The 11,992-nt window shown below is 42.4% G+C and overlaps 1 pseudogene; it reads right to left on the bottom strand.

The window, feature by feature from the left end:
- Positions 1-6: 6 nt before the first annotated feature.
- LOC135729715 (uncharacterized) overlaps positions 7-11,992 on the bottom strand; it is a 47,379-nt pseudogene continuing 35,393 nt past the window's right edge.

Here is an 11,992-nt window from a genome sequence, read left to right as displayed (position 1 = left end):
ACAGATGAAAATTAGCCATTGGCTAACTCTGGCATGTTACAGGTGTACTGTTGTTAACATGCACTGTCCTGGTAAATAAATAAACAAAAAAAATTACTGGAGAAAAGACCATAAAATTGCTGTTAATAGTACAGTATGAAATGTACCGTGAATGCAGCCCAGTCTCACGAAATTTCGTTATATAGTCACGTATTTTTTGATTAGGGTTAGATTTACATAAAATGACATCTCTAACCTAACCAAACCCAACTCTAACCCTAACGCCAGGCGACATTTAAAAAAATAAATCAGAAAAAATAGTATAACCCAATATATAAAGTGACATTCTAATGCAAGCACCAAATCTAACCCTAAACCGAAGCGACAATGGCTTAAAAATAGGAAAAAGCAGTTGAGTAACCAATACGTGATAATCACACAAAAACAGGAATTCGTTATACGATCACGAAAAAACGCGAAAATTTGTGATAATAGCACGAAAAAAAATAAAAAAAATAAGTGACTATATCACGGAACTTTGTGAGACTGGGTAGCGTAAATGCATTTACAACAAGCTAAATTGCATCTGGGAGGGGGCCCGAGGAATGGAGTAGAGATACATTGCACTAGAGATATTAATACAGTGTTTTACTGTTAATTTGCAGTATTTGACTATTTGATGTTAGTTACTATCATTTCACCAAGCATTTTTTACAGTATCACTCGTTCAATAGTGAATTTTCATGTGGTCCTTAGGATTTTCTTTTTGTTTAAAAATCCTTTTCTTACTAAGGACAATGTTTATGGACGCTTTTCAGTGTGAGTCCTCATGTGAATCCTAAGACTAGCACTCCATGTGAAACTCTTGCCACACTGAAGACATGCGTATGGACGCTCTCCAGTGTGACATCTCATGTGGCTGTCAAGACTTTCTTTGCGTTTGAAACTCTTTCCACACTGAAGACATGAGTATGGACGCTCTCCAGTGTGACATCTTATGTGGCTGTCAAGATTTGATTTCTGTTTGTAACACTTTTCACAATGAGGACATGCGTATGGACGCTCTCCAGAGTGAACTCTCATGTGACTTTTAAGTGTCGATTTCTGTTTGAAACCCTTTTCACAATGAGGACATGTGTATGGACGCTCTCCAGAGTGAACTCTCATGTGCATATTAAACTGTGATGTGTCTATAAAACTCTTTCCACACTGAAGACATGTGTATGGACGCTCTCCAGAGTGAATTCTCATGTGCACATTAAGCTGTAATTTCTCTTTAAAACTCTTTCCACACTGAAGACATGAGTGTGGACGATCCCCAGTGTGAATTCTTATGTGGCTGTCAAGATTTGATTTCTGTGTGAAACTCTTTCCACACTGAAGACATGCATATGGATGCTCTCCAGTGTGAACTCTCATGTGTAGATTAAGCCCTGATTTCTTTATGAAACTCTTTCCACACTGAAGACATGTGTATGGACGCTCTCCAGTGTGAATTCTCATGTGGCTGTCAAGATATGATTTCTGTGCGAAGCTCCTGTCACACTGAAGACATGTATATGGACGCTCTCCAGTGTGAATTCTCATGTGCATATCAAGATTTTGTTTCTGTTTAAAACTCTTTCCACACTGAAGACATGGGTATGGATGCTCTCCAGTGTGAATTCTCATGTGCATTTTAAGATTTTGTTTCTCTGTGAAACTTTTTCCACACTGAAGACATGTGTATGGACGCTTTCTTGTTTGAATTCTCACGTGTTCCTCAGAATGTCTGTTCTCGCAATGAGGTGAGGATTTGCCGGTTTTTGTACTTTGCTTTCTTTTTAGAAATAAATTATTTTCCATCTGCAAGCTACCGGTACTAGATGTTTCTCTCATTTTTAATTGATGAGGTGTCTGATAGTAGTGTTTCTCCTCAACTTCATCCAGTTCATCACTTTCAACTTCCAGGTCCAATAAGTCTAAAATGAAACAAAAGAATTTGGTGTTGATTTTTTGTCATTCTCATTCTCATGTTAATGTATCTGTATTGTTTTAATTGTTTCTGTACAGCGCTTTGAGATGTACACTTTAAAGGCGCTATAGAAAATAAAGTTTATTATTATTATTATTATTAATATCATAAACCTTCAGTAAAATGCTATACCTCTATAAGTTAGATATGCTTTTTACTATGATTCAAATCTGATGAACCGGCTGAAATTTTACCTTGATGTTCCTCACCATGCAGAAACACAAATAGACACTAACCTTTGTGTTCCTCTGTGTCTTCTTGTTTAATTCGGCATAGGTCTGGATCACTCAAGTCTTCAGTCTTCTCTATAATCAAAACATAAATTAATACATTTTACCATTAACAACTTTAAGAAAATGCATTAATGATTTAAAAAAAATATTAAGTGCTCCAATATACATACAATATATGTATGATGTTAACAATTGTGTGTAGATTCAATATTACTTACATCCAATAAAGAAAAATGTTATTAAAATGTATATAATATTATTCAAGATAATTCAATTTGAGAGAAATGCAATTTCCAGTGAGAGAGAGAATATAGAAAAATAAAAAATCAGCTTTATCAAGTCTATTACCTCGACTCTTCCAACAATCAATGTCAGTTTTGGAAACTGTTTCCAGTGAAGACCAGAAGTCTTGTATTGTCTTCAGCAGTAGTCTTTATTGTAGATAGCGAAGTCTTTAAATCCGAGCGTACTGCTACTGGTGGTGCAGTCATCAAGTCTAACTGATGCTGGAACTACATTGCATTTGTACACATTTTAAGGGGCGGTCCTATAAAATGGAAACAAAGCACTTAACTTTAAACAAAACATTGAAAGGAAGTAGCACAGCCACTCCTAATCCTGGAATTTCAACATTCTTCAATCACATTAACATAACATAACTGTCCCATCCAGACCACTTCACTTCATTACAGTGCATTGAAAATGCGCTGTACTGTTCTTACTGGGCTTTTTATTATTATTATTATTATTATTATTATGTTGGCTTGAAAAAGCCAACATACTGTTCTTCATCTTAATCTTATTATTATTATTATTATTAGTGGTGCTTGCATTTATGCAAAGCATCACTATTACTATCTTGCATACTTATTATTATTATTAGTGGTGCTTGCATTTATGCAAAGCATCACTATTACTATCTTGCATACTTATTAGTGGTGCTTGCATTTATGCAAGGCATCACTATTATTATTGCTCATACTTATTATTATTATTATATCTTATTATTCTTATGTCTGCACACTTTTTCGGCGCGTAACTCGTCCCACACGGTTTGTCGTAGACACACGAAAGAGGGCTCAACTTGACCGGATTATTGAGGAGAGGTGTGCTATGACTTTTATAAGAGATCGGTTGCAGGATTTCCGAAAGGGGGGCGAAAAACCACCCGAAAAATCCCATTGACTTAACATTGGGCCGAACTTTGACGGGTCATAGCTCCGCTCGAGGATTTGGTAGAAACATGTGGGTTATAACATTTGAAGAGGGTGGTAGGCTCTGTAAGAACATACATCACTATGGGGTGTAAGTTGTACCCCTGGGGTGTAAGAGGCACCCGAAATTTCCCATTGACTTATAATGGGGCAGGGAACACGCCCATATAAGGGAATAAAATAGTTCCAGATGGGATTTCTTTGCTTTACAGTGTCGTAGAGATAAGTGGGTGGGCTCATTTTACTCGGGCATCCAATCAGTCTCTCAGGATCATCTCAGAGCTATTAAGCCACGCCCCTAGCAACCACTTTTGAGCACCCTAGCAACATCTCCCATAGACTGCCATTATAAAATGCCCAGATGGATATCTTTGCAGCACAGTGTCATAGAGACATGGGGGTGGACTCATTTTACTCAGGCATCCAATCAGTCTCTCAGGATCCTTACATAGGTATTAAGCCACGCCCCTAGCAACCACTTTTGAGCACCCTAGCAACATAAAATTCAAACAGTTATATCTCGGCATCAGAACATCGTAGAGAAACGGGGGTTGGACCGTTTTACTTGTGACTCGGAGTGTAATAACTAGCCACATCATTGGCCACTCCCAAGCCACGCCCCTAGCAACTAAATTTGAGCACCCTAGCAACAGAGTAAACAAAGCCTTATATCTCTGCATCAGAACATCGTAGAGACACGGGGGTTGGACCGTTTGACTCATGACTTGGAGGGTAATTACCAGTGGATGCTAATTTTCCCCCTAGCGACCAAATACATTACCCTAGCAACAGAGTAAACAAAGCCTTATATCTCCGCATCAGAACATCGTAAAGACACGGGGGTTGGACCGTTTGACTTGTGACTTGGAGTGTAATCACAAGTGGATGCTAATTTTCCCCCTAGCAACCAAATACAGTACCCTAGCAACAGAGTAAACAAAGCCTTATATTTCCAGATCAGAACATCGTAGAGACACGGGGGTTGGACCATTTTACTTGTGACTCGGCATGTAATCACTAGTGGATGCCATTTTTTTCCCTAGCAACCAAATACAGTACCTTAGCAACAGAGTAAACAAAGCCTTATAACTCCGCATCAGAACATCGTAGAGACACGGGGGTTGGACCATTTTACTTGTGACTTCGGCATGTAATCACTAATGGGTGCCATTTTTTTCCCTAGCAACCAAATACAGTACCCTAGCAACAGAGTAAACAAAGCCTTATATTTCCAGATCAGAACATCGTAGAGACACGGGGGTTGGACCATTTTACTTGTGACTCGGCATGTAATCACTAGTGGATGCCATTTTTTTCCCTAGCAACCAAATACAGTACCCTAGCAACAGAGTAAACAAAGCCTTATAACTCCGCATCAGAACATCGTAGAGACATGGGGGTTGGACCGTTTGACTCGTGACTCGGAGGGTAATCACTAGTGGATGCCATTTTTCCCCTAGCAACCAAATACATTACCCTAGCAACAGAGTAAACAAAGCCTTTTATCTCCACATCAGAACATCGCAGAGACACGGGGGTTGGACCGTTTGACTCGTATCTCGGAGTGTAATCACTAGTGGATGCCAATTTTTTCTCTAGCAACCAAATACAGTACCCTAGCAACAGAGTAAACAAAGCCTTATATCTCCGCATCAGAACATCGTAGAGACACGGGGGTTTGACCGTTTGACTCGTGACTCGGAGTCTAATCACTAGTGGATGCCAATTTTCTCCCTAGCAACCAAATACAGTACCCTAGCAACCGAATAAACAAAGCCTTATATCTTCGCATCAGAACATCGTAGAGACACGGGGGTTTGACCGTTTGACTCGTGACTCGGAGTGTAATCACTAGTGGATGCCAATTTTCTCCCTAGCAACCAAATACAGTACCCTAGCAACCGAATAAACAAAGCCTTATATCTTCGCATCAGAATATCGTAGAGACATGTGGGTTGAATTGTTTTACTTTTGGCATGGAGTATAATCATATATTGTCCCCCGAAATTTGCCACGGCAAGCACCACTTCACATTTTCTTCAGGAAATGTACCTATCTAGTTATTATTATTATTCTTCTTTTTCTGGACACTTTTTCGGCGCGTAACTCGTCCCGCACGCTTTGTCGTAGACCCATAAATTAGGGCTCAAATCGACCGGCTTATTGAGGAGAAGTCTGCTATGACTTTTATAAGCGATCGGGTGCAGGATTTCCGAAAGGGGGGCGAAAAACCACCCAAAAAATCCCATTGACTTAACATTGCGCCCAACTTTGACGAGTCATAGCTCCGCTCGAGGATTTTGTAGAAACATGTGGGTTATAACATTTGAAGAGGGTGGTAGGCTCTGTAAGAACATGGATCACAATGGGGTGTAAGTTGTACCCCTGGGGTGTAAGAGGTGCCCAAAAGTGCCCCAATGAAAAGTCAATGGGGCAAAATCCCATAGACTTACCATTGCAAAAATTTTGACGGGTCATAGGTCCGAGCCAGGATTTCATAGAAACATGTGTTTTACTACATTTGAAGAGGGTGCTAGACTCTGTCAGGACGTCCCCCACAATGGGGTGTAAGGTTACCATAGCAACCATTTTGGGCACCCTAGCAACCTATACCATAGACTGCCATTATAAAATGCCCGGATGGATATCTTTGCACCACAGTGTCATAGAGACATGGGGGTGGGCTCATTTTACTCAGGCATCCAATCAGTCTCTCAGGATCCTTACAGACTTACTAAGCCACGCCCCTAGCAACCACTTTTGAGCACCCTAGCAACATAAAATACAAACAGTTATATCTCGGCATCAGAACATCGTAGAGACACGGGGGTTGGACCGTTTTACTTGTGACTAGGCGTGTAACAATTGGGCACATCATTGGCCACTCCCAAGCCACGCCCCTAGCAACCAAATTTGAGCACCCTAGCAACCGAATAAACAAAGCCTTATATCTCCGCATCAGAACATCGTAGAGACACGGGGTTTGGACCGTTTTACTTGTGACTCGGAGTGTAATCACTGGGGACATCATTGGCCACTCCTAAGCCACGCCCCTAGCAACCAAATACAGTACCCTAGCAACAGAGTAAACAAAGCCTTATATCTCCGCATCAGAACATCGTAGAGACACGGGGGTTGGACCGTTTTACTTGTGACTCGGAGAGTAATCACTGGGCACATAATTGGCCACTCCCAAGCTACGCCCCTAGCAACCAAATACAGTACCCTAGCAACAGAGTAAACAAAGCCTTATATCTCCGCATCAGAACATCGTAGAGACACGGGGTTTGGACCGTTTTACTTGTGACTCGGAGTGTAATCACTGGGCACATCATTGGCCACTCCCAAGCCACGCCCATAGCAACCAAATACAGTACCCTAGCAACAGAGTAAACAAAGCCTTATATCTCCGCATCAGAACATCATAGAGACACGGGGGTTGGACCGTTTTACTTGTGACTCGGAGTGTAATCACTGGGCACATCATTGGCCACTCCCAAGCCACGCCCCTAGCAACCAAATACAGTACCCTAGCAACAGAGTAAACAAAGCCTTATATCTCCACATCAGAACATCGTAGAGACATGGGGGTTGGACCGTTTGACTCATGACTCGGAGGGTAATCACTAGTGGATGCAATTTTTTTCCCTAGCAACCAAATACAGTACCCTAGCAACAGAGTAAACAAAGCCTTATATCTCCGCATCAGAACATCGTAGAGACACGGGGGTTGGACCGTTTGACTCGTGACTCGGAGGGTAATCACTAGTGGATGCCATTTTTTTCCCTAGCAACCAAATACAGTACCCTAGCAACAGAGTAAACAAAGCCTTATATCTCTGCATCAGAACATCGTAGAGACACGGGGTTTGGACCGTTTGAGTCGTGACTCGGAGGGTAATCACTAGTGGATGCCATTTTTTTCCCTAGCAACCAAATACAGTACCCTAGCAACAGAGTAAACAAAGCCTTATATCTCCGCATCAGAACATCGTAGAGACACGGGGGTTGGATCGTTTGACTCGTGACTCGGAGGGTAATCACTAGTGGATGCCAATTTTCTCCCTAGCAACCAAATACAGTACCCTAGCAACCGAATAAACAAAGCCTTATATCTTCACATCAGAATATCGTAGAGACATGTGGGTTGAATTGTTTTACTTTTGGCTTGGAGTATAATCATATATTGTCCCCCGAAATTTGCCACGGCAAGCACCACTTCACATTTTCTTCAGGAAATGTACCTATCTAGTTATTATTATTCTTCTTTTTCTGGACACTTTTTCGGCGCGTAACTCGTCCCGCACGCTTTGTCGTAGACCCATAAATTAGGGCTCAAATCGACCGGCTTATTGAGGAGAGGTGTGCTATGACTTTTATAAGCGATCGGGTGCAGGATTTCCGAAAGGGGGGCGAAAAACCACCCAAAAAATCCCATTGACTTAACATTGCGCCCAACTTTGACGAGTCATAGCTCCGCTCGAGGATTTTGTAGAAACATGTGGGTTACAACATTTGAAGAGGGTGGTAGGCTCTGTAAGAACATGGATCACAATGGGGTGTAAGTTGTACCCCTGGGGTGTAAGAGGTGCCCAAAAGTGCCCCAATGAAAAGTCAATGGGGCAAAATCCCATAGACTTACCATTGCAAACATTTTGACGGGTCATAGGTCCGAGCCAGGATTTCATAGAAACATGTGGGTTACTAAATTTGAAGAGGGTGCTAGACTCTGTCAGGACGTCCCCCACAATGGGGTGTAAGGTTACCATAGCAACCATTTTGGGCACCCTAGCAACCTATACCATAGACTGCCATTATAAAATGCCCGGATGGATATCTTTGCACCACAGTGTCATAGAGACATGGGGGTGGGCTCATTTTACTCAGGCATCCAATCAGTCTCTCAGGATCCTTACAGACTTACTAAGCCACGCCCCTAGCAACCACTTTTGAGCACCCTAGCAACATAAAATACAAACAGTTATATCTCGGCATCAGAACATCGTAGAAACACGGGGGTTGGACCGTTTTACTTGTGACTAGGGGTGTAATCACTGGGCACATCATTGGCCACTCCCAAGCCACGCCCCTAGCAACCAAATACAGTACCCTAGCAACAGAGTAAACAAAGCCTTATATCTCCGCATCAGAACATCGTAGAGACACGGGGTTTGGACCGTTTTACTTGTGACTCGGAGTGTAATCACTGGGCACATCATTGGCCACTCCCAAGCCACGCCCCTAGCAACCAAATACAGTACCCTAGCAACAGAGTAAACAAAGCCTTATATCTCCGCATCAGAACATCGTAGAGACACGGGGGTTGGACCGTTTTACTTGTGACTCGGAGTGTAATCACTGGGCACATAATTGGCCACTCCCAAGCCACGCCCCTAGCAACCAAATACAGTACCCTAGCAACAGAGTAAACAAAGCCTTATATCTCCGCATCAGAACATCGTAGAGACACGGGGGTTGGACCGTTTTACTTGTGACTCGGAGTGTAATCACTGGGCACATCATTGGCCACTCCCAAGCCACGCCCCTAGCAACCAAATACAGTACCCTAGCAACAGAGTAAACAAAGCCTTATATCTCCACATCAGAACATCGTAGAGACACGGGGGTTGGACCGTTTGACTCATGACTCGGAGGGTAATCACTAGTGGATGCCATTTTTTTCCCTAGCAACCAAATACAGTACCCTAGCAACAGAGTAAACAAAGCCTTATATCTCCGCATCAGAACATCGTAGAGACATGGGGTTTGGACCGTTTGACTCGTGACTCGGAGGGTAATCACTAGTGGATGCCATTTTTTTCCCTAGCAACCAAATACAGTTCCCTAGCAACAGAGTAAACAAAGCCTTATATCTTCGCATCAGAACATCGTAGAGACACAGGGGTTGGATCGTTTGACTTTTGCCTTGGAGTATAATCATAAATTGTCCCCCGAAACTTGCCACGGCAAGCACCACCCACATTTTCTTCAGGAAATGTACCTATCTAGTTATTATTATTATTCTTCTTCTGATCCCTACTTTTTCTGACTGTAACTCCTCCTAGAGCTTTCAAGCTACACCCACAAAACTTTACAAAACTTTTAAGACTGGTCCGTAGATTTATGCTATGACTTTTCTAACTGATGGGACCTTCCGAATTCCTAAACGGGGGGCTCAAACACCCCAAAATTTCCATTGACTTAACATTGAGACAAACTTTGACGAGTCATAGCTGCGAGTGAGAAACTTGTAGAAACTTGTGGGTTACCACATTTAAGGAGGCTGACAGGCTCTTTAAGAACATACATCACAATGGGGTGTAAGCTGTACCCCTGGGGTGTAAGAGGCCCCCAAAATTTCCCATTGACTTATAATGGGGCAGGAAACACGCCCATATAAGGGAATAAAAGCGTCCCAGATGGAATATCTTCACTTAAGAGTGTCGTAGAGACATGGGGGTTGGACCGTTTTACTTGTGGCTTGAAGGTTGATCATTATGGGATGCCATTTTTCTCCCTAGCAACCAAACTTAGTACCCTAGCAACGGAATAAACAAAGCCTTATTTCTCCGCTTCAGAACATCTTAGAGACACGGGGGTTGGACCGTTTTACTTGTGGCTTGAAGGTTGATCATTATGGGATGCCAATTTTCTCCCTAGCAACCAAACTTAGTACCCTAGCAACGGAATAACAAAGCCTTATATCTCCGCTTCAGAACATCATAGAGACACAGGGGTTGGACCGTTTTACTTGTGGCTTGAAGGTTGATCATTATGGGATGCCAATTTTCTCCCTAGCAACCAAACTTAGTACCCTAGCAACGGAATAACAAAGCCTTATATCTCCGCTTCAGAACATCATAGAGACACGGGGGTTGGACCGTTTTACTTGTGGCTTGAAGTGTGATCATTATGGGATGCCAATTTTCTCCCTAGCAACCAAACTTAGTACCCTAGCAACGGAATAAACAAAGCCTTATATCTCCGCTTCAGAACATCATAGAGACACGGGGGTTGGACCGTTTTACTTGTGGCTTGAAGGTTGATCATTATGGGATGCCATTTTTCTCCCTAGCAACCAAACTTAGTACCCTAGCAACGGAATAAACAAAGCCTTATATCTCCGATTCAGAACATCATAGAGACACGGGGGTTGGACCGTTTTACTTGTGGCTTGAAGGTTGATTATTATGGGATGCCAATTTCCTCCCTAGCAACCAAACTTAGTACCCTAGCAACGGAATAAACAAAGCCTTATATCTCCGCTTCAGAACATCATAGAGACACGGGGGTTGGACCGTTTTACTTGTGGCTTGAAGGTTGATCATTATGGGATGCCATTTTTCTCCCTAGCAACCAAACTTAGTACCCTAGCAACGGAATAAACAAAGCCTTATTTCTCCGCTTCAGAACATCATAGAGACACGGGGGTTGGACCGTTTTACTTGTGGCTTGAAGGTTGATTATTATGGGATGCCAATTTCCTCCCTAGCAACCAAACTTAGTACCCTAGCAACGGAATAAACAAAGCCTTATATCTCAGCATCAGAACATTGTAGAGACACGGGGGTTGGACCGTTTTACTTGTGACTTTAAGTGTGATCATTATGGGATGCCATTTTTCTCCCTAGCAACCAAACTTAGTACCCTAGCAACGGAATAAACAAAGCCTTATATCTCCGATTCAGAACATCATAGAGACACGGGGGTTGGACCGTTTTACTTGTGGCTTGAAGGTTGATCATTATGGGATGCCATTTTTCTCCCTAGCAACCAAACTTAGTACCCTAGCAACGGAATAAACAAAGCCTTATTTCTCCGCTTCAGAACATCTTAGAGACACGGGGGTTGGACCGTTTTACTTGTGGCTTGAAGGTTGATTATTATGGGATGCCAATTTCCTCCCTAGCAACCAAACTTAGTACCCTAGCAACGGAATAAACAAAGCCTTATATCTCAGCATCAGAACATTGTAGAGACACGGGGGTTGGACCGTTTTACTTGTGGCTTTAAGTGTGATCATTATGGGATGCCATTTTTCTCCCTAGCAACCAAACTTAGTACCCTAGCAACGGAATAAACAAAGCCTTATATCTCCGCTTCAGAACATCATAGAGACATGGGGGTTGGACCGTTTTACTTGTGGCTTGAAGGTTGATTATTATGGGATGCCAATTTCCTCCCTAGCAACCAAACTTAGTACCCTAGCAACGGAATAAACAAAGCCTTATATCTCCGCTTCAGAACATCATAGAGACACGGGGGTTGGACCGTTTTACTTGTGGCTTGAAGGTTGATCATTATGGGATGCCAATTTTCTCCCTAGCAACCAAACTTAGTACCCTAGCAACGGAATAAACAAAGCCTTATATCTCTGCTTCAGAACATCATAGAGACACGGGGGTTGGACCGTTTTACTTGTGGCTTGAAGGTTGATCATTATGGGATGCCAATTTTCTCCCTAGCAACCAAACTTAGTACCCTAGCAACGGAATAAACAAAGCCTTATATCTCCGCTTCAGAACATCATAGAGACATGGGGGTTGGACCGT

This window comes from Paramisgurnus dabryanus, chromosome 11 (genome assembly GCF_030506205.2).
Source record: "Paramisgurnus dabryanus chromosome 11, PD_genome_1.1, whole genome shotgun sequence".
Classification (NCBI taxonomy): Eukaryota; Metazoa; Chordata; class Actinopteri; order Cypriniformes; family Cobitidae; genus Paramisgurnus; species Paramisgurnus dabryanus.
Note: the sequence above shows the minus strand (reverse complement) of the source record. Positions and strands in the feature narration are given on the sequence as shown.